We start from the raw sequence: 21,210 nt of genomic DNA, 5'->3' as shown, positions 1-21,210 counted from the left end.
TATACAGACTCTGCTTGAATTAAAACTGAAGGAAATTAACAACTTATTTTTACAGTTTTGCATAGTTTTATCTACTATTTAATTTTGTATTAAGCTAGCTCTTAATATTTATGTGAACAGTCAGGTACCAGTTCTCTACAGCCTGGCAACATATTTTGACTTTGCAAAGCTCTGAGATTCTACCACTCTGATTCAGTGGAGCCTCAGATCCTTATATTTTAACTAGCTGATGAATAGGTAGGCTAATTTTCTGCTTAAGCTCCAGGAATGGGCATTGGGAGACATGGATCAAGCTATTCCAAGCTCTGCAAGAGAGTTCCTTTGTGACCTTTTGAAAGTCACCTTAGGACTCAATGTCACCATGACGTCTCCATTGATGACATGGCCATCTTTTAATAGGACTAGACTATCACAAGCCATAGCAGTAAGGGAGCATAAGGTGCCCCCTACTTCCTTGAGCAGATTACCCCTACCACAGTGTGCTGCATGAGAGGGGAAGTGGGCTCTGCAGAAGAGCTATTTCCCCCCTCCCTCAGACAGGTGACCAGGATGAGGCCTTGGCTCAGCCCCCCACAATGTGTCAACCTGCAGAGCTGTGCTGACACACCAGGTGATTTAATTGAACCAAATATTGGACTGGTACAGTTTGCTTCCTCCCTGGGTGGGGAAGAGCAAGAAATAACTATATATTGTCCCTTGTTCAGAGTAGATCGTAAAGTGGTGGTCTAGCACTAAATCAGCACTTTACAGTCATTGTCTGTAATATCCATTTAGACCTTGTCTACCACAAAAATTGCACTGGCTTAACTAGAATTGTTTTTATGTTTTTGTTTTGCTTATTTAAACTGGTGCAAAAGCTGCATGGTCACACTTAAATTGGTTTAAAATTGGTTTATATTTAATTTGTTCAGATACTAAATTAAACAAAGTCATTCACAACAGCATGGGGTCCTAATCCCAGGTGGGGCTTTTGGATACTGCCAGAATATAAATAACCATTGAGATTAGGATCACATGCTGCTAGACATGGTATTAACATAGTAAACAGAGTCCTTGCCCTGGCTTATTTAGAAGGAAAACCTTCCTAGGAAACTTCTTTGGCCCAGTTGTGTGAGAAGGCTCACTGCTTTTTCGGTGATGTGTAAAACAAAGGAGAGAGCAGATGCTTATTCCTGTTTAAGAGACTGATCTGCCATCATTTTGTGGTTTTTAAAATATGTCCATATTGGTCAATTACTGTCCCCAAACTCTTCTTTACATAACAAGGGTCAGGAATAGATAACACTGTAAGAATGTCAACTTCCAATTGAACCCAAAGCAAAGCAAAGCAAGCCGTTTTAAAACAGCCAACCTGCATCAGTCAGCCAGAGGAGGAAGGAATTTCCACAGACTCAAGGAAAACTGTGGCAGGTTAAAGTTGTCCCATCTACAGTCAATCACAGGTAGATATACAGAGTAATGTGGGGCTCTGCTCCTATTAGAGGTCATTTGTTTCCAGGTTTACCAGTGTAGCCAGAACATGTTGTGGGTTGGGTAAGAAAGAAAGACCCCTTTAGTGGTCATCTGTGTGGTTTGCCATTTGCAGAGTTAATATGGGCACTTGTGACTGCTTTGTTTTTATCTTGCTAATGTTTCATGTTAGACTCGGATGAAAATAATTAGGGTTTGGGAGAGCTTTTAGCCCAGGAATGGGTGGCAGAACTAATAATTCCTTGGAAAGAAATTACTGCATTCCTAGGCAGAAAAAGCTGTAACTAAATCTGTTGACCATTTTAACCATTATTGGAATTGGAGAAAAATTGTGTATAGGACAGACCATAATCTTTAGGGTGGCCTTTTTAATTTCACTAATCACAAAGGACGGATGGCCAGGTAGTTGCAGAAATTACAGGGAAGTGATTAGAAGTTCACACCAACCTGACGCAGCTTGGGAAAGCAGATGCCTTGTAGGAAGGCAGTTCCCCATAGTGTTCCCCCTAATCTGTGGGACAAGGAATAGATTGTAAAATGAGCATGCTAATGAAGGCAAATCTGGGGTAATGAACACCGAAAGTTTGCAGAAGTGCTAATGTTCTACTGATTGCTGTAACAACAGCAGAGCCAGTGCTGCAATGAATTGCACAGGTTGAAGGATCCTGATAGTGTACGACTGATGACTTAACTGCATCTACCTCAGACTAACGCTCCCAGGTTGTACCTACTCAGAGTATCAGTTCATAGACTTTTGAACTTGGTGGGAAGTCTGGGATATAAAGATACAATATCGTATAAGGAATGGGAAAACCCAGTCCGTGATGGGTACTGCTGTCAACAGTTATCAGCTGGCTGTATCAGATAAGTTAGAAAAGGAGGTATTGAGGCTATGACCTTAAAACTGGGCTGAGTCTTTTAAGGCTAGGACAACTTTAGTCAGCATGGACTGTTACCTATAAAACATCTTTAAAATTGCTTTTGGTTGAAATCTGGTATGCTGTGCAGGTTCCATACAAAAAGAAAACAAAAGATTACTTATGCAGTCCATGAAAGCAGGATTTATAGTATGCAAACTTCAGATCCAGACCAAAGCTTTCGAAAGTTTTGGTTTGTTTAGCTCTAAGGTTTTGATTTGGTTCCGTCTCTAATTTATGGGAACATAGGCTGTGGTGTCCTGGAACAACTACAGCCCAATATTCTGTCTCTGGTAGTGTCTTAGTACCTGAAGTTTGAGAGAGAAAAAAAAATGTTGGCCAGTGTCTGTCTGTATTTATGATGAGGACAACAAATTCTTTTCCAACTCCTGTTGCCATCTACTATGTGATCTGAAGCATGATGTTCACTTTCCACTATCATCAATTTAGAACATGTAACAAAACAAATGCTTGTCTGTTGCAATTCATTTGGGGCAGCTGTAACTACCAAGCTGACATTAATTGATATTTGTTTTTGGTAACTTTAAAGTAACATTAATGAGAAATTTTTTGACTTTCTCACGGTAAGTTGGTGAGAAAAGTATTCTAGCGTCAGGAGTTTCTGTGCAAATCAGCCAAGATCATTGTCAAAAAAAAATTTGAATGGAGCCAGAGACTTCATACACCAGTGTCTGCATCCTCCAGAGCCAAAAATAGAGGGCTTCAATTCCCAAAATACTTCCAGCTCCTCATCCTCTCAAACACACACCAGCAACCCAGCTACTGGGGGAGGAGACTCTCATTCCACTAGATAACAGCAATATACACCGCAGCCAATGATGCTGGCATCCAAAGCGATTTACCATCTCTGTATAGACAGAGATCACTTCCTCCACCGCTGAAATGCAGCAACTACTGCACAGCAACACCAAAGGAAGTGAGAGAGAGGAAGTGAGGAAGACCATCCAACTGAGCTAATAGTAGGAATTAAGGTAGGTAGAATGCCGTTATCCAAGTTGGAGTTGACAGGGACAGTACTTGTGCAAAAAGTCCTATGGGCTCTTTCATGACTAAGGCTGCAAAAGAGTTGTGAGGGTTTGGGTCTAAAAGATGTGGCCACAGCTTGTTAAAGTAGCGGAAAGTTACAGGCACAGTTTGTTTAAGTTGTGGTCAGTTCAGATACCATAAAAAAACCCAGGAGGAATAAAGACCCCCTCTGCATACCCCCACAAGGAGCACCAGCCTTTGGTGCACACCCACACATAAGCTCCAGCCAAATTTGAGTGAGTGGCATTGTGATCTGTCGCACAAGGTTGCAACACCACTCAAATTCGGCCCGCCCTCCCTTCCATCATGATGGGCAGGTGCAGGGTGTGCATAGAGGTGCACTCAAAGCAGAGGTGTGGTGGGGTTGCAGAGTAAGGGGGACTTCAGGACATATTTGGCAGCAGTGTTCTTTACCCTCCAACAGGGGCTGGATTACTACACAAACACAAATCTTCCAGTCCCCAGGAGAGACCTCTGACAGAGGGTTTAATTCACAGTTAGATCTTTAGAGACATTCAGCTGTCCTCTGGTACAAGTCAATCTTTGCTGAATTCAGTAGCTAATTTTCAGCCACTGCAATTAAAGGAATACAAAATAATTCATGGGGTGCCATGTAGTGTTCTGTTGCCTGCTCCCTGCTTGCTTCTGTCATGGAAAAAGATCTGCTTTTCTGTGAACAACTCAGTTTTTCCCCTCTCCCAACCCACCCCTCCCTCCATTCTCCAATCCCCAGGGCTGAGTGAGGGGTGAATCCCTGCTCCCTAGAGCCAGCCCCACCTCAGAGACGCTTGGAGGCCTTGTAGGCTGCTTGCACCATCAGTAACTTGCACCATCAATAACTGTCCTAACCCTGCACCCTGCGGGAGGCACATGCCCCAGCCCCTGGGCAGCTCCACTCACTGGGGCCTTCCTGAGCCCATCCCCTGGCACAACCTGGCATCCACAGATGGTGAAGCCCTTGAGGTTATCCTACTCATCTGCCTCTACCACCACCTCCACCATGTGTGCAAGATTGCAACACCACTCACTCAGATTTGGCTCAGCCACCCGTCTGTCATGACGGGGGGTGGCTGGGTCAAATTTGAGCAAACAACATTGCAAAAACATTAGACTGTGTATTTGCAAGTTGTGGTGGGTATTAGAAGTTGCAGTTTCTGCAACAAAATTTTGGCCCACAATTGTCTTACAGCCTTATTAATGACAAGTGGGAAAGACAGAACCTCCAACAGCACATTGCCACCAACACCATACTGGGTTGCCTGGAATCTGGGGTAACTGTTCCAACTATTGAAGCATTAGCACCACTTCATACAACACTTGTTTGACTGTACCCAACCCCTTCTGGCTCTGGTTACCTTTCCTAGACCTGAAGATCTCTGTGTAGCTTGAAAGCTTGTCTCTGTCTCTACCACCAACAGAAGCTGGTCCCATAAAAGATATTATCTCACCTACTTTGTGTCTCTGATTACCTTCTGACATTTGACAAGGCCGTAGCACAGGGTTAGATAGTTATGGGTTCCAAAACAATGTCACACCCTTGTATTGTAATCTATGTTTGTCAGCACAATCAAAATGTTCATAAAGATTTTATGACCTTGAAGTAAACTATAACAAAATAGCTTTTTAAGAGGACATCTTGCACTTGTAAGACATTCTGGTTTCACTTATATAAAACTGAATTTGTAGACATAAGTTTTTGCCAGCAAAACTAAGAGAAAAAACTTCAAAATCTTATGAAACTGATGCCAAGGAATATTCCAGGACTCTGTCGTGCTGTACTTCTCTGGCATTTTGATGTAAATACTTCTACAATAAGAAGGGTGACAAAGATAGAAGAATAATGTTATTAGATCTGTGGCTTCTTGAGGTTTCAACTATGTCAGGTTATAACACTTAAATTAATAAAATTAACTAATTCTGATAAAATAAGATTTCTATATACCACACCGCATCCTTCTGAGAAGAGAGACACTAATCTTGAACACATGTCAAGTTCCTATAGAAGAAAGTAATGATAGATCATTTGGCTGAGGTGTATTATTTAGCAGCATTATAGGAATGTGCTACCTTTAAACTCTCTACCATCTTGTTTTAATGGTATTATTTTTCCTTTTTCTGGCAAACATGGCATTTGTCGACTCTGATGTAAGTGAGAACCATAAAATCATGGGTTTTAAATAACTGCAAGATGTCTTGGTTAACAGCTTACATTTCTACCATAACCCATCGGCATGGATTTAAGGATTTTTTTTTTGTCTTTGTGCTTCAATAAAATAGTGCAAATAGAGAATATGCTCAGTAAGTCAGTGTGTGAAGTTCTAGCACTTTGCCAAGGTCAGTGTATTTCTGCTTTCCTCTATGCTGCATGGCACTGTTGCTACAGTTCCATTTTAGCTTTTACGTAATTGTTCTCACTCTTCGGCATCCAAATAATAAGGTCAACTGGAACCATCTCAAATAACTAAAGCAATTCCTGTCTTAAATGGCTTCATATGTGGAAAGTCATATGATCATCAGTTATTACCTTTCGCCTGGATTTTCTGAAACCTATCAGAAGTGTGTTAGAATGTACAAAAAGCAACAGAGCTCAGTGGCTGGACAGATCACTTGGCTGTTCAGATCACTTGGCTGTTATCAGCAGCTGGTGAGCAGCTTGATCCAAATATTTGAGTCTGGCACAGATAAAATTAGGATTGAGAAGTTACTTAGCTTTCAGTGACCCATTGTACAGCCTCTTTAAACTCAACTTTACAAGACAAAAGCATATTTGTTCCAGGAGAAAAATATTTTAAGAATGAAAGTATCTAATTTTATATTGCTTTTGAAAATTGGCTTTAATACCATTGTATTCAGCAATGCTACATTGTGAAGTTTTTTAGTTATAAAACATAACATCTGGGATATGGTATCCATCTGATTATGTTTTATCCAAACTGAGCATAGATACCAGCAAGTGTTATTTTGCATTTATTAACTGGAACATATAGTAAAAGTCCGCCAATTTTCCTTTTCTTCCTTCACCTGGGAAATTGGGGAGAAAGAAGGAAAGTAGTTAAAACTGCAATAAACTGCTATATTTTTTGTATTGTATAAAAATCCATTTTTTGTATTGTATAAAAATCCTTAAATCAATAAGAATCCTGTGACTATATAAAATATGTTGGATACATAAAAATAAAGCACAAGCTTCTCATCAATGTTTCTCCCTTGCAGTGAAGGTCAGCAAAAGAAAGAAAACAATGTCATATCCAGGGACAAATTAAAGCAAGCCAGAGCCTGGGCCCCCCAAAATTTTGGGCCCCTCTCAAAGACATTATCTCCAGGCTGACCTCACATACCCCCTTGTCAAGGTTCCTCCCCCACTCTGAACTCTAGGGTACAGATGTGGGGACCTGCATGAAAAACCTCCTAAGCTTATCTTTACCAGCTTAGGTCAAAACTTCCCCAAGGTACAAAATATTCCACCCGTCGTCCTTGGATTGGCCACTACCACCACCAAACTAATACTGGTTACTGGGGAAGAGCTGTTTGGACGTGTCGTTCCCCCCAAAATACTTCCCAAAACCTTGCACCCCACTTCCTGGACAAGGTTTGGTAAAAAGCCTCACCAATTTACCTAGGTGACTACAGACCCAGACCCTTGGATCTTAAGAACAATGAACAATCCTCCCAACACTTGCACCCCCCCTTTCCTGGGAAATGTTGGATAAAAAGCCTCACCAATTTGCATAGGTGACCACAGACCCAAACCCTTGGATCTGAGAACAATGAAAAAGCATTCAGTTTCTTACAAGAAGACTTTTAATAAAAATAGAAGTAAATAGAAATAAAGAAATCCCCCCTGTAAAATCAGGATGGTAGATATCTTACAGGGTCATTAGATTTAAAAACATAGAGAACCCCTCTAGGCAAAACCTTAAGTTACGAAAAAGACACACAGACAGGAATAGTCATTCTATTCAGCACAGCTATTTTCTCAGCTATTTAAAGAAATCATAATCTAACACATACCTAGCTAGATTACTTACTAAATTCTAAGACTCCATTCCTGTTCTGTCTCTGGCAAAAGCATCACACAGACAGACACAGACCCTTTGTTTCTCTCCCTCCTCCCAGCTTTTGAAAGTATCTTGTCTCCTCATTGGTCATTTTGGTCAGGTGCCAGCGAGGTTACCTTTAGCTTCTTAACCCTTTACAGGTGAGAGGAGTTTTCCCCTGGCCAGGAGGGATTTCAAAGGGGTTTACCCTTCCCTTTATATTTATGACACCCCTCCAAGAGATTCTTCCTCCTGTTCCAACCCCCTTTTCCTCCACAGTCCTGAACCACCTTCCTCTTCCTTCTTACCCTCCCTTGTCTTCTCAGCCCCTTTCCTCAGCTCCTTTAGCCTCAGCCCCAAGCACTCCCTCCCAGACCCATCCTTGTTAGGTCCACTCTCCTCAGCCTTGAGGCTCTCTTCTTCTCTACCTCCTTAACACACCTAGCCTTCCATGGTTTCTTCCTCTCAGTCACATGGCTACCCAACCATACTTCTCAATCGTTTTTCTTTTGGCGGGTTGGCTTTCTATTTGGCAGAAAACTTTCCTGTTCCACACTGATCTTATGGCATTGCATTTTTTGTATTGTGAATTCTACACAGACAATGTTATTTATGCTAACATAGTTAATCTTACAACATATACATTTCTTACACTATAATTTTTGGTTCCTCATTTGAGTCTGTTGTTAGGATATAGATATTCAGGCCTGTCTGTAAAGGCCTACACTCTAAGAATTTAGGTGTATTCTTATCACTTGGCTAGTTAGAGGTATAAAAGAAAGAATCAAAATCACTGTCTGCCAGTGTAAGGTCCTTCTCTTACTATGACAGTCTGAGGCCCTATTCTTAGGCTAAGGCCTTTGGCTGAGCAACAGAGGCAGCCATAAGCTGGGAAGTGACCGGTCACATCCTCACATTCCAAACTAGTCACATTGAAATAAGGTGCTATTGGGCTGTTAGGAATACAATCCTGTCCTGATAGTGCCTATCACCTCCAGAGAAAGGGAAGTGCCTAGAAGATGTAAAAGGAAACTTAGTTTGATAGCATCCTGTCTGGCAAGAACTCACTTATCAATAGCTGGGATGTGAAATCCTCACTTCTGTATTGTTTTGTCATTATAGTTCCCACTTTGCCATTGTTTGTCTGCATAATCTCTGTCTGGTTCTGTGATTGTTTCTGTCTGCTGTATAATTAATTCTGCTGTATAATTAATTTTGCTAATTAAGGTGGTGGGATATAATTGGTTACATAATCATGTTACAATATGTTAGGATTGGTTAGTTAAATTTCAGTAAAATGATTGGTTAAGGTATAGCTAAGCAGAACTCAAGTTTTACTATATAGTCTGCAGTCAGTCAGGAAGTGTGTGTGGGGAAAATGGGAACAGGAAATGGGGCTGGGAAATTGGAATCATGTTTTGCTAAAGGGGGAAATGGGAACAGGGAATGGGGGTGGGGAAATTGAAATCATGTTTGGCTAAGGGCAGGAATGGGAACAGGGACACAGGTGTAAGGCTCTGTGGTGTTAGAGCTGGGAAGGCGGACACTAAGGAAGGAAACTGGAATCATGCTTGCTGGAAGTTCACCTCAATAAACATCGAATTGTTTGCACCTTTGGACTTCGGGTATTGTTGCTCTCTGTTCATGCAAGAAGGACCAGGGAAGTAAGTGGGTGAAGGAATAAGCCCCCTAACATCTTGGTGCCGTGACTCGGATGCATCAGATCGGATGGGTGAGTGGCAGCCTGTAAGTCCCCCTCCCCAACAGTCCGCACAGCTGCTTGGAGGGGGTATTGCGAACTCTCGTGATGGTAGTTGTGGGTTCTGGCAAGCCAGGGTAAAGGATTTTTTGGATAAATGGATAAGGAAGAACCAGGGCCCATACCAGGTGCATGGGTCAACCTGGGATGCGACTAAAAAGGAAATGGAGGAAGTGTTAGGGGACCCAGAGGGATGGGGGGTGGCTGAGGAGCCCACCCTCCTTTGGTATATGGGTAGTGGAAGAAGGTCCCTGCCCATTGGGACTGAATGCCTTCCAGGGAAAGGAGGCACTTCAGTCCACTTGTGAGAGGTTTGAAGTAAGGGCAGATTTATGGGAAGCTGCCAGTAATCTTTCAAGTTTGGTGCTGCTTCAGCAAAGGCTGCTGAAGGGTTGTAAATTAGTTAGGGGTGGTTAAAGATGATTTGGCACAACAGGGTTTAAAGTCAAAAGCAGAGTTAACAGACTACCTTTAGAGACTGGAGCTGGGACTTGGTCCTGGGGGAGTGGAGAGAAAGAAGGGGAAGAAAAAAAAAGTTTCAAAGTGCAACCTGCCTTTCCACACACTTTTGTTTTTCTGAAGTTTTAATGGAGGGTACTTTGGATACTTATGTGAGATGTCAAGAAGGAAGTTTTTGTTTAATGATAAAACCCAGTTATATAAATGTAACTGTGTGTGCAACTCTGTGCAGTCACATTGGATGGAAACTTGGTAATTAAATTATCCAAGGGGGTCAGGTAGAGTGGCCACTACCACCACTATGCTTCTGTCCCCAGAACCCTTTACGCTATTCTGAAGGAAAATGGGTCCTTTTCCCACAGAAATGGTCTATAAGGGACTGCTGCAGGCAGCAGGAGGAGAGAGAATCTGATCAAAATGATTTGACTGTTGGGTAATGTAATCAAAATCACTAAAGGATGTAAGGGGTTTCTATTGGAACTTAACTTGGCTGCCCCTGGTTGTGTCTAGTTGTACAAGATGGAAGTAGTAATCGGGGTACAGTTGTGTAAAAAAGTAATCACAGTGCAAGAGATGTTAGGCAAAAGAGAATTTTGTGTGTGCACACAGGTAAAAGAAAAGGAAAAGGGGAGGAATGATGGGAACACTGAGCCTTGGGGTGGCTCTGGGGGATCAGATTGTTGCTTTGGTGGGTGTGCATGAAAACTCTGTGGGCCAAGTGTAAGCTGTGAGGTTGCTCTAATCTTCACTGTCTCATGACATGGGTGGGGGATGGCTTCAAAAGGCTGACCTGGGAGGGGGGAGTTGCGTATGGGAATGCAAAATGCTCAACTAGGAGGCCAGCACATCCTATGCATGTGCCTCTAAGACCAGTATCTGCAAACAGCCTGCCATACAGAAAGGCTGAATAAGTCACACATTACTTTAATAATATTTAATGTGGAATACGCTCAGGCTATTTGGACAAAAGGAGAGATTACTCAAGAGTAAAGAAAGGATATTCTATGAATGTTTTTAAGTAGTTTCTAAAAAGGAAAAGCAGGTTCCTGAGCCTCAGTCATCTTTGTCAATTGTCCTATTTTATACTCTTCTGAGACTCTGTTTAGAACTTTCAGGTCAAAGAAACTGAAGGGTTAGAGTTCGTGGATTTAGCTGATGAAAACTGGTGTCACCCCTTTGAAGTCAATGAAGCTGTGTTGATTTGCAACTCGTGAGGATTTAACTATATTTTTTATAAAGAGCAATCATCTACACTAGTACAAAAATAGAGCCTCAGAACTATGCTTTTAGGAATGTTTAATTACATTATTGCTTGACCTACTGTAAGTATTGCATCTTGTGCTACATATGCACAGGCACCCTTTAAATATGAAGCGTCTCTTAAAGGGTGTGGGCCCTGATCACACTACCTGATGGTACGGCACTGCAATCACACTGCCTCAACTCCTCACTCTTGGTTCTCTGGTCTATTCAGAAAATAAACACTTCCTTTGTTACTTCTAGCCTCAAACTCTTCTTTCCTCTGAGCAAGGGAGCTCTACCACTTCCACTCTGCATCCTAGGCCTCTCAAGAGATATTCATACATATTCCCTACAAGTCTCTTCCTTGACCTGGTCCCTAGATTCAAATTCCTTCTTCCTTTGGGGCAGGGTCTCCTCAGTCTTCCTTGTGGCTGTGCTTAAGTCTAGGCAGTGTTTGCAGCAGCAACATACCACTTTATAGGTTAACTTTCACTGATCCTGTCTGACTGAGCTAAGTGCTGTCCTTTATGAGCCCCGGCAAGCAGTCACCTGATTTAAACACCTGGTCTCCATTCCCAACATAGCCTGGTATCCTTCCCCAGAACAACCTGTTCTTAAAGGGGCCATATCTTGGGTTGGCTGGCCCCAAGTACCACTACCCTAAAGGGGCCAGACCATCTTGAAGAACTCAGGACAGGTGAGGTCCCAGAGGATTGGAGATGTGCAATCATAGTACCTATCTTTAAAAGAGGAACAAGAGGACCCGGGGAATTATAGACCAGTCAGCCTAACTTTGATGCCTGGAAAGATAATGGAACAAATTATTTAAAAATCAATTTGTAAGCACCTAGAGGATAGTATGATTGTAAGGAGTAGCCAGCATGGATTTGTCAAGAACAAATCATGCCAAACCTACCTAATTTCCTTCTTTGACAAGGTTACTGACCTAATGAATAGGAAGGAAACAGTAGATGTGATATATCTAGATTTTAGTGAGGCTTTTGACACAGTCTCACATGGCATTCTCATAAGTAAACTAGGGAAATGTAGTCTAGATTAAAGCACTTTAAATTGGGTTGGATGCAAAACTGGTTGCAAGCCTGTACTCAAACTGAGTTATCAGTGGTTAACCTTCAGACTGGGAGAGCATCTCTCCTGGCTCCAGTACTAGCCAATAATTTCATTAATGACTTGGATAATGGAGTGGAGAGTATGCTTATAAAATGTGCAGTTGACACCAAGATAGAAGGGGTTGCAAGCAATTTGATGGACTGGATTAGAATTCAAAATTATCTTGACAAAGTGAAGAATTGGTCTGAATTCAACAAGATAAAATTCTGTAAAGATAAGTGCAAAGTACTACACTTAGGAAGGAAAAATCAAATGGAAGACTACAAAATGAGGAATAACTGGCAAGGCAGTAGTATTGCTGAAAACGATCTGGGTTTTATAGTGGATCACAAATTGAATACATTTCACCATTAGGGTGCAGTTGTGAAAAAGGCTAACATCATTCTGGGGTGTATCAACAGGATTGTCATATGTAAGACGTGAGAGGTAGTAGTTCCACCCTACTTGGAATAGGTAAGGCCTCAGCTGTAGTGCTGTGTCCAGTTCTGGGCTCCATATTTTAAGAAAGATGTGGACAAACTGTAGAGAGTCCAGAGGAAATAAACATTATAAAGGGTTTAGAAAACCTTGATACCAGTCAGCTCTGTGTTCTTGGGGAACCACAGCACAGTATCCAGCCTGTCTGACTTATGAAGGACACCCCTGCCCCAGTCTCTGCTTGAACCAAAACTGATCAGAGGAAAGATGTACAGAAAGCAATGAAAAGGCAGTGGGGGACACACTAAACCCCTCCTGACAAGGGTGACAGGATTAAGGCAAGCCTCATCTGCATCAAAGATGGGACAGGGAGGCATCTCTATTAGCACAGAGAATGGAGAACAGAGATTCCAAGGCAAGAACCGCACTGAACTCTGGGACCAGAAAAGCAGGGAAGCACTGCATCACGGGGGATCTCTGCTCCAGATGTTAATGAACCTATGCCTGCACACACCCAGCTCAGCACTTATCAGACCAATTCTAGTAATAAATCCTTGATTGATATCCAAAATACTGACGCTGCCTAATTGCATTGTGAGCTCCCTGTAAGGAACACCACCCATAGTAAAGAGTGATCAGCTGCTATTGTGTAGCGTAAAGAAAACCCTTGAGTCATCAGTTTACCCATAAACAAATCTGGTGTTCTCCCTTGAACCATTGTTGTTTCCCTACAAAAAAACCTACCCACGCTAAAGTAAGTGTTTTGATGCATGGATCCAAACTCTGTATCAGTTCCACTGGGATTTCATCTCCTGACTGATCGTGCTGGGGGCTCTGCCTGCCTCCAGCACTCAGGACCCTGAGCTACCACCATCACCTGGGAACCCCGACCAGTTCAAGCTTCATGGAGTGGTGAGACCCTCATCTCTCTCTCTCTCTCTCTCTCTCTGTTTTCTTTTCTACCTCAGGTATAACTTTCTAACCCTGACTTATTTGATCAGGTATAGTTGTCTATATATATATGACTTTTGTGATCTTTAATAATGTAACTATTATGTTTGTTTAGGCTCTCCTTATGTTGTTATCACTATTATTCAATAAATAACTTTTATGGTTAAGCTGGTTTCTTCCCTCTCTCTCTCTCTCTCTCTCTCTCTCTCTCTGAACTTTACTCTTTTGTGTTTTTTGCTTCCCCATTTACTCTGCAACAACACTCCTCTTACCTAAGCTACAGATCCCTGTAGTGCCCAAAAATACTGTGGGGTTTGCTCATCAAGTGGATTACTACCAATACAATTGTAACGTGAAGGTGGGGATAGGGTCGCGCTGAACCTGTGACATACGAGGGTGGCAGCTTGGAAGTGCTGCTTGACCCAGTCCACTGAGTCCTGGGGCATATAAGGGTGGCAGCCTGAAAGTGCTGTTCGGTCCTGCCTGCTCAGGCTTAATCTATGCCAGTGCGGTACCTGTGGCATATAAGGGTGGCAGCTTGAAAGCGCTTCTTGGCCCAGCCTGTTGAGCCTAAGGGCATATAAGGGTGGCAGCTTGAAAGTTATGCTTGACCCAGTTCGCTGAGTCCAGGAACATATAAGGGGTCAGCTTCAGAGTGCTGATTGACCCAATCCACTCAGATTTGCTCTGTTAATATATGTGTGTGTGTGTGTGTGTGTTCCTCTGGTTCTGGGGCTGGAGGAACCCAGCCCTGGGGAACCTAGGCCCTGCAGGATAGCCCCATTGGGAGGGGACTCTCAGAAGGGAGAAGTAGCGCTCCATATGAAAACACAAAGTGACACAAACAGTACATTGATAGAATTACAGAACCTCCCCCCCCCCCGGCCCCCGGAAGAGTAACTCTAATAAATTAGGGTACCCCAAATTAATGGGAAAAACTGGTAACAACCTGACCTATGAGGAAAGGTTAAAAAAATTGGCCTGTTTAGTCCTGGGAAAAGAAGACTGAGGGGTCACCTGATACCAGTCTTCAAATATGTTAAGGGCCGCTATAAAGAGGATAGGGTGATCAATTGTTCTCCATGTCCATTAAAGGTAGACAAGAAGTAATCAGCTTATTTTCTGCAGCAAGGAAGATTTAGGTTAGGTATTAGGAAAAGCTTTCTAACTATAAGAATAGTTAAGCACTGGAATAGGCTTCCAAGGGAGGTTGGAGATTTTTAAGTCAGGAATAGTCTAGGTTCACTTGGTCCTGCCTCAGTGCAGGAGGCTGGAATAGACAACCTCTCAAGATACCTTCCAGCTTTTGTGCAACTTGTCATCCATGTGAAAAGGCATACAAACTCTCCTTGTGGCTGCCATTCACTTTATTCCATTCATAGATGCAAGATAAGGAAATACATAGAGTCATGGTCATCAATACTCTAGCCCCTTCCCTCATAAACCAAATACATCACTCCTACAACATGCATAGGACACAGATTCTTCATGCCAACGTTGGCCCTTTTTATGATATATAGCTAGTGAAACTCAGGCTTGGGAATACCCAGGGAACACCCTGGCACGAAGAGGCACCCTGGGTGTCTCAGAGTTCCATGCTGCTTTTCTTGTAGCCCCAAGTATAGGATGTGGGCCAGAAGAATGAGGCAAGTATAACCAGAGAGCACTTGGGGACTGTTGAGAGCCAAGTGTAAGTTGTGAGGTTGCTCTAATCTTCACTAGGGGCAAAGTAGTTCTCCGGCATCTCACCCCACCCAGCCCCAGAATATGGAAAGTTGTTGTAAAGCCCCTTCTGCTCTTATACTGAGTGGCGTTCAGAAGGAATGGAGAATTGGATCCCCTGCCTTAAACAGTCTTGAATAACCAGCCTAGTCCAGATTCAGAATTCTCTTCTAAATTCAGGTGTCCCTGAGGGCAGTAGCAGCACGGTGCCATATCCAGGAATAAGTTTAAATTGGGAGTTAGTTTTTCTTCAGTAGACAGCAGGTGGCAGTAAGGGTTTAAAGATGCACCACATTGTTGAAAGCAGAAAAATCCTTTAATCTCTGAGTTCTAACAACATTCCTTGGAAAAACTATAATTTGTTTCTAACAGTCTTGCAGTGTGGTGAACATAATAAATCATTCTTCGTTGCCCTTGTGTACTTGTAATATGAGTTATTTCCTGTGTTGCTAGGAGATAGTGCAATCAGATTGGGACAAGATGATACGACTTGCCACTCCCAAATACCATTGTTTCTGTAGGATTCAGTCTATTGTGTAAATAAATTTTAGGCACTTTGATAAACACTTGTTTTTTATTATTAATCAGATCATTACCTTTATAAAAATATTACCTTGGAGTACTAGCATGGGTGTGTGCACACATTCAGATCCATCCCAAGAGTTCTGACTCCCAGGCCCTGTTTTAACCACTAGAAAGGCCTCTTTCCTCCTTATTTCAGTTGTTTGTCTGGATACAGCCTTGTGTCTAGGGCCTCAAAGTGGGTGCTTAGATTGAAAAAAGAGAAGGGGCAGTATGCCTAAAACAAATGCTATAAAAAAAGAAGTCAAAAACTCACTTCATGAAATACGTAGTGATGGGCTGGTTCTGGACAGCACCACTGGAAGCTGCAGAGACTTGGTGCCTTCTGTTCAAAAGCCACTGAACTCTTTTAACATTTCTTTATAGATTTATAGATATTAAGGTCAGAAGGGACCATTATGATCATCTAGTCTGACCTCCCTCACAATGTAGGCCACAGAATCTCACCCACCCACTCCTGCAAAAAACCTCTTACCTATGTCTGAGCTATTGAAGTCCTCAAATCATGGTTTAAAGACTTCAAGGTGCAGAGAATCCTCCAGCAAGTGACCCGTACCCCATGCTACAGAGGAAGGCGAAAAACCTCCAGGGCCTCTTCCAATCTGCCCTGGAGGAAAATTCCTTCCCGACCCCAAATATGGCAATCAGCTGAACCATGAGCACATGGGCAAGATTCACCAGCCAGATACCCAGGAAAGAATTCTCTGTAGTAACTCAGATCCCACCCCATCTAAAATCCCATCACAGGCCATTGGGCCTATTTACCATGAATATTTAAAGATCAATTAATTGCCAAAACCATGTTATTCCATCATACCATCTCCTCCATAAGCTTATTGAGTTTATTCTTGAAGCCAAATAGGTCTTTTGCCTGCACTGCTTCCCTTGGAAGGTTATTCCAAAACTTCACTCCTCTGATGGTTAGAAACCTTCGTCTAATTTCAAGTCTGAACTTCCCAATGACCAGTTTATATCCATTTGTCCTTGTATCCACATTGGTACTGAGCTTAAATCATTCCTCTCCCTCTCCAGTATTTATCCCTCTGATATATTTATAGAGAGCAATCATATCTCCCCTCAACCTTCTTTTGGTTAGGCTAAACAAGCCAAGCTCCTTGAGTCTCCTTTCATAAGCCAGGTTTTCCATTCCTCAGATCATCCTAGTAGCCCTTCTCTGTACCTGTTCCAGTTTGAATTCATCTTTCTTAAACATGGGAGACCAAAACTGCACCCAGTATTCCAGGTGAGGTCTCATCAATGCCTTGTCTAACAGTACTAACACCTTCTTATCTCCACTGGAAGTACCTTGCCTGATGCATCCCAAGACCGCATTAGCTTTTTTCACGGCCATATCACATTGGCGGCTCATAGTCATCCTTTGATCAACCAGTACTCCAAGGTCCTTCTTCTCCTCCATTACTTCTAATTGATGCGTCCCCAGCTTATAACTAAAATTCTTGTTATTAATCCCTAAATGCATGACCTTACACTTCTCACTATTAAATTTCATCCCATTACTATTACTCCAGTTTACAAGATCATCCAGATCCTCCTGTATGATATCCCGGTCTTTCTCTAAATTGGCAATACCTCCCAGCTTTGTGTCATCCACAGACTTTATTAGCACACTCCCACTTTTTGTGCCGAGGTCAGTAATAAAAAGATTAAATAAGACTGGTCCCAAAACCGATCCCTGAAGAACTCCACTGGTAACCTCCCTCCAGCCTGCCAGTTCACCTTTCATTATGACCCACTGTAGTCTCCCTTTTAACCAATTCCTTATCCACCTTTCAATTTTCATATTGATCCCCATCTTTTCCAATTTAACTAATAATTCCCCATGTGGCATGGTATCAAACGCCATACTGAAATCTAGGTAAGTTAGATTCACTGCATTTCCTTTGTCTAAAAAACCTGTTAATTTCTCAAAGAAGGAGATCAGGTCTACCTTTTGTAAAACCATGTTGTATTTTGACCATTGACCTCAATGTCCTTAACTACTTTCTCCTTCAAATTTTTTTCCAAGACCTTGCATACTGCAGATGTCAAACTAACAGGCCTGTAGTTACCCGGATCACTTTTCCTTTCCTTTCACTTCACATATGGATGTTTCTTACAGGCCTCGGGTTGCCAGCAGTAGTGCCTCCATTTAACCCTCTATAATTATAGAGCAGGAGCAGCAGTGATCATACATTAAGGACCCCATCTTGGATTCAATCCCAGGGTTTGGATTAGAGTCACCTCCTTTTGACAGAGTAATTATCCATCATTTCCAGTTATTAGCAACTCCTTTAGTTTTCAGAAACAAGGCTTTACATGGAAAACACATGAAGCAGCAGGACTTTCGCTGCTGGGGAAGATTGTGGTAGAGAGTAAAACTGGTTATGTATTCTTCCAGTGTAAAGATAGCCTTATAAATAATTTTCAAGAGTCCAGGGACCCCATGTTTTCTCCACTGAAGTCAAAGGAAATTTTGTCATTAACTTAAGTAGGAACAGGCTCAGGCCCCAGATTTGATAGGGAGATTCACAGTCAGTTCATCATATTACCATCCCCATCTCCTGTAAATTCTGCTGTCCATACATAGTTAATGAGGGGGACACAATTATCATATTCTGTAACGTGTTTTATTTTATCTGTCATCAAAGGGACAGACTACAAATTTACATCTCATCCTATATAAGGAGCAGTACATAGCTGCACTGGTCCAGGAGCAGCCCAGGACAAGGAATGATGACTCGAAAGCCACCGATACTTCCCTGGCTCCTGGAAGAATATTTGGCTGTACAGGGTGCAGATGTCTTCCTCCTCCAGCATGCCGGTTCACTTCTGCTCCATCCAGTCCCTGACCCTCTGCAGTCACATATGCAGTGGGGAGAGAGAGGAGAGATTGTGCCTACTGTCTGCTTTCCCCCAGTACAAAGAAGCAACACAGCTAGGCTATTTAAGAGGATGGGGAGAGCTCTGACAACCCCCTGTCCACCTGCACAGTAGTGTTAGGGCCAGTTCCAAACTGGTCCCAAGTTAGTTTTAAATTTTCTAGGCACCATGGCGATTTCAGTTACAGGAAACCTATTATTAAAAAGACAATAATGTTTGTTTTATTAACCTAGCCAGAACATAAACTAACAGATAAAATCCCTCTTATTTTTTTCTCTTCTTCCCTGTTATCAAAGAGTCATCAAAGAGTAAGACTCAGACACATGTTTTTTTACCATCTTAGGAAAACGTTAAGAAACCCTCCCCCCCCCTTTTTAAATACAGTTGCTGAAAAAGTTATATGCATTTTGCAAACTGGCAGCTTTGGGAAGCAATAATGAAAATGGGGGTGGGGGGGAAGTATTCACATTTCAAACATATTTGGTGACATTTCTGGAGTTTTAATGTGAAATGTGGGGGGGAGGGGGGTGGGAAAGCCAAGCAATTTTGTCAGTATCTAATCATAAGGATAATCTTTTTTACACTAATAGTATCTCTTTATAAACTGTTCAAAACAGTTACCAAATGATGTAGTGTTACCAAATGATGTAGAGTGTATTAAAAGGTCCTTTACATAACAAAGGTCTTCACCTCATGAACAAACTATGTTCTTTTTCCTCACCACAGGATATATGATTCTGTTCCAAGGTGCTATGTGTTTAAAAGTTTAAAACTTCAAAGCTGAGACAAATTATTTGGTGAAATAAATAGGTCTTTAAAAATATTTTGGTAATAAAAGCAACCTGTAAACCCTTTGAACATAATAAACAAACTCCATTAGACTTAATTGTTTTTTTATTATTAGCTGCATTCATCCCTGTTGGAATTTATTTTTCGCTTGATGCATGTGTGCTCTGCACTACTTAATTATGATGTTAGATAATATAAAATGCTGTATTGACCGCACAAGGAAAATATTTGGACAGTTGTCTGGAGTTGCCATTATTGGCTTTAATTATGATCTTCTGTCTTTTGGGTACTGAATGAGCCAGAAAATTCTACATATGTGCCAAAATATTCATTAGTATTCCCTTCTCTGTCATTGTTCTTGAAGAAAAAGTTATTTCTGGCATCATGTTGCAGTTCTTATTAGTGGAGACTTAGATGCTTCACAGATTTTTGTGATCATCAGTTTGAGAATACACTTCTGGGTATAACTTATATGTACAGGTGCTTTAATAATCATCTGGTAAAAGTAAAAACACGCTTTGATCTTCTTCTATGATATGTGAACTATGAATACTTTTCAGCCCTCCAAGTGACATAGCTGCTAGAACTATGTTTATATGCTACCCTGCTGGAGAGACAAATACAAATGCAAGCCTCTCTCCCAGGGTAAAAGTGATGCTCTGAGTTTTTATAGGTAAGGCACTGGGATATCACCGCCCCTAAAGCAGTAAGAATGCAACCTCAGAAATGTTCTTTGTTGAAATAAATGTATTTAGGTAATAAAAACAAGCTAGAACAATTTGGTGTTCTTTGTCTTTGCCATATTACCCTCTCTGGGGTAGCCAGATAGCATAATGAATGTAACAGCTCTGAAAGGAGATCCCATGAATGAAAACAGCAATTTCCTGACACATCACCACTCAGATTCTGTTCAGAAAGGTAATCCCTTTTTTGGCATACATTCTTGAACTGGCTGGTGGGCAAGGATGACCTCGTATTCCAATACATAGTTCCACCCACAAAAATCATTTTTAACTTAGGCCCTTGTCTATATGGAACTTTTAAGCTGCCTCTGCAGTGCTGGCCTATCAGGCTCCACACTGTCCCTTGAAATTGATACTTGAGGCTCCATGTAAACAGATGCTGCTGATTTTGGAGGCATCTGATGACATCTTTCACTTGTCACCTATCACACTGGACCACATGCTGCCCTTGATCTTTGCACACAACTCTTATTGAGTTTCTGGCACTTTATGTATCATCTCACCTTCTTGCGGCAGATGGTTTGGGAGCAAGTCAGAGCCTGTGACTTGTACAGGAAGATCTGGCTTGTGCATTTGCATCTGCAGCCTAGGGGTTTATAATACTCTCATGATTGATCTTTAGGAGGATCACAGAATTGATCTCCTAGACAGAGCTTTAAAGCCTTTGTATTGCTCTGAGCTTTTGGCCTAGCCTGTGGATTGGTGTAAGTTGGTATCTGTTTGGTTTTACTGTTATTTGTACCTGATATATTAATGTATGGCCTGTATTTGTGCCTAGAATGTCCATGGTGGAGAGGAACCTTAAACACACTGTCATGCCCTCTACGTCAACAGGCAGAGAGGACACTAGCAGGACACTTGCCAAGGGAGGGGTGAAAAAAATTGGAGGAGGACATAGTGCTACCTTCACAGCTTTACCCCCTGCAAAACCACTCCATGTGCTCTCGGGATCCAATTCTGTGATATTTTGGGAGGTGGACCCTGGGGCACAAGGGAAAGAAGTTGCTAGTACCCTTGGCTTTTTCATCTACCCTTATCCTACAGAGGCAGCAGACAGCAGCACC

The sequence above is a fragment of the Lepidochelys kempii genome, chromosome 6 (genome assembly GCF_965140265.1).
Source record: "Lepidochelys kempii isolate rLepKem1 chromosome 6, rLepKem1.hap2, whole genome shotgun sequence".
Lineage (NCBI taxonomy): Eukaryota > Metazoa > Chordata > Testudines > Cheloniidae > Lepidochelys > Lepidochelys kempii.
The sequence above is the reverse complement of the archived record's forward strand: the minus strand, read 5'-3'. Positions refer to the sequence as shown.